Raw genomic sequence first — 3,112 nt, forward strand, 5'->3', positions numbered from 1 at the left:
ACTTTCCTGCTCCAAACACCCTCCCTTTCTCTGTTGCTCCCTCTCTACAGTTTTCTTCAATTCTGTAATTTTTTTTGCCTTTCAAAATTATTTATAGTCTCATTTAGGTTTGGAAGCATTCCATCATTGAGTTTCTCAATCTATTTCACTTCTCAGCTAATCAGGACTATTATGAATATTCATAAGTTGGTGTCTGTGTCCTCACACATGTGTCTTTGTTTATACTTCCATTTATATGTTCTTTTTTGTCTGGAAATAAGCTGGTAGCATAAATAAACAAATAAGAATATTTTTTTATTTCTATAATCATATTCAATTGAAGTTTATTTTTTACCCAATATTAATATTTTAAAGTTACTACTGAATTATTTTTCATGTCATGGTAAACCTTCATCTATATGTAAGATTATTAATTATAGATATTTCTTTCCTGTAACCACAAAAATTGGAAATAGCCTGAAAGTGTGAAAAAGGGAATACATTTGAAGTTTTCCTGTAAAAAAGAAGATTATTCTTTATGAAAATCATCTTCTGGCTATGGAACATCTTTAATCTTCATCCATCCAAATGCTAACTTAGGGATGCATAGAAGGAACTCATTCATTTGAGAAATTATTGGTTGTATCTACAACAGGACAAATGTCTGAATGAAATAAAAAACCAAATCTATCAAAATTCTACTGTCATAATGGTAGTTATTTCTCTATCTATTTGCAAGGTTGGAAAATGGCAGCCTTTGCGTTTATGTAATTCTTTCTTCAGGTACAGGAAAAAAATGAATAATGAAGGCAAAAAATGCAAGTTCTGAAGGCTACTTTGTTCTGCTGGGTTTTTCTAATTGGCCTCATTTGGAAGTAGTTCTCTTTGTGGTTATCTTGATCTTCTACTTGATGACGTTGATAGGCAACCTGTTCATCATTATCTTGTCACACCTGGACTCCCATCTCCACACTCCCATGTACTTCTTCCTCTCAAACCTCTCTTTTCTGGATCTCTGCTACACCACCAGCTCCATCCCTCAGTTGCTGGTCAACCTCTGGGGCCCAGAGAAAACCATCTCTCATGCTGGTTGCATGATTCAACTTTACTTTGTCCTTGCACTGGGAACCAGCTGAATGTGTGCTACTGGTAGTGATGTCCTACGACTGTTATGTAGCTGTATGTAGACCCTTGCATTACACTGTCCTCATGCACCCTCGTTTCTGCCGTCTGTTAGCTGTGGCTTCATGGGTGAGTGGCTTTACCACCTCAGCCATTCATTCTTCCTTTACTTTCTGGGTACCACTCTGTGGACATCACCAAGTGGATCACTTCTTCTGTGAAGTTCCAGCACTACTGCGACTATCATGCGTTGATACTCCATGCTAATGAGCTGACTCTCATGGTCATGAGCTCCATTTTTCTGATCATACCACTTATTCTCATCCTTAGCTCCTATAGTGCCATTGCCAGGGCTGTGCTGAGGATGCAGTCAACAACTGGACTTCAGAAAGTCTTTGGGACCTGTGGAGCCCATCTTCTGGTTGTATCCCTCTTTTTCATTCCAGTCATGTGCATATATCTCCAGCCACCATCGGGAAATTCTCAAGATCAAGGCAAGTTCATTGCCCTCTTTTATACTGTTGTCACCCCTAGCCTCAACCCTGTAATCTACACCCTAAGAAACAAAGATGTAAGAGGGGCAGTAAAGAGACTACTGGGGTGGGAGTGAGCCCAGATGCTGTGACGTTAACAGTGTAATAGAGCATCTCTTCACCAATGGTTCATTCAACTATCCGTTCGTCAACCTATCTTTCATTCACTCAGTCTATCAGTGCTTATTGATCACATACTCTCACAGTGTCACAGAGTTATTTGTAACAGATATGAAGTAAAGAAGTCTGCCTAAATACTAGTCACTCTCTAATGGAGAAAACGGCCATGTGAAATCAAGATCAAACATCAATCTTAAATTTTCTTCAGTGGCACAAACCTAATAAAACAAAGGTGTCCTCTTCTTAACTGAAAATGAAGCATGGAATTTGTTGTAAATACTGATTAAAGAGCCGATGTAATTCCTATGGAAAGATTTTCTTAATTTAAAAAAAACCTAGAATATGTTTTGTAATTTCTTGCTTTTAAAGCATAATTTATCATAAAATTTGTCTTCTATCTTTGGTTTAGTTAAAGATATAATAAAATACCTTAAATCTTTTCTCCAACATGTTATTCTGTTTTGAATAGTAGTTAATAGTGAGAGAATTTTTGGTCTGTATTCTTTAATATCTCATTATCAATAGTAAGAAAATAAGTGTTATGAATCTTAGCAAGAAAGGCTTTAAAGTAATGCAGCCGAAGTCAGCATCTCGTATATCTCTTTTTTTCAAGGCTGTGAGAAGTGTATAGGAGGTAGAAATAACTTATGAAACTGTGATATATAGCTTGTAAAGTAATGGATATTATAGGCTGGGTGTAGTTAGGTAAAGTAAGTGTTTGGAGCATTGGTATAACTGAGGAAAATAAGGAATATCTTAGGCAGGTAGAGTACTGGGTTCTGAAAATGATTTGATGATTCCAATGGATGTTTGAAAGAATTATGTGAAAATATATTTGGAAAAATTTTGTGATAAAAGCTGTATGGGAAATGTTAGGTTTTTTCTTTTTAAGCTCGATTTAATTTGAATATTTTAGGTAAGTAAATTATGAATATCAACTTACATATTTTCTAAATAAAGAAACGTATTTTTTAAAAAAGTAATAATTTTGTTACATATGTTATTGCTAACCATCTCCACTGAGATAACTATACTATGTTTATGACAGTAAACTGGCAGCTAGACTGGAATAATGGGTAAGGACAATTCAATATAAAGGAAAATCTTGGCAACATCTGAGTTTTGTATGGTAACGCAAATGTAAGTTGTAGTTTTTGAGGCTTTTAAAGTTTAGGTATCATTGATTCAAACCCTTTTCCTAAATTACTAAAATGAAAAACACATCCCCAAACACCCTCTCCATTTCCAGTGTGGCTTGTAATTACATCGATTCTGCTGACTTTGTCTTCCCCCTGTGTGTCTGTGATTCTTCCTTCATCTGCAACTGGGCATAAACAATGCTATGGGTGTATTCACCT

The 3,112-nt window shown here is 35.7% G+C and overlaps 1 pseudogene; it reads left to right on the forward strand.

Moving 5' to 3' along the window:
- The first annotated feature begins 775 nt into the window (after positions 1–775).
- Positions 776–1,711, forward strand: LOC103566411 (olfactory receptor 2J3-like; annotated as a pseudogene).
- Positions 1,712–3,112: the final 1,401 nt, after the last annotated feature.

Source organism: Equus przewalskii, chromosome 19 (genome assembly GCF_037783145.1).
Source record: "Equus przewalskii isolate Varuska chromosome 19, EquPr2, whole genome shotgun sequence".
Lineage (NCBI taxonomy): Eukaryota > Metazoa > Chordata > Mammalia > Perissodactyla > Equidae > Equus > Equus przewalskii.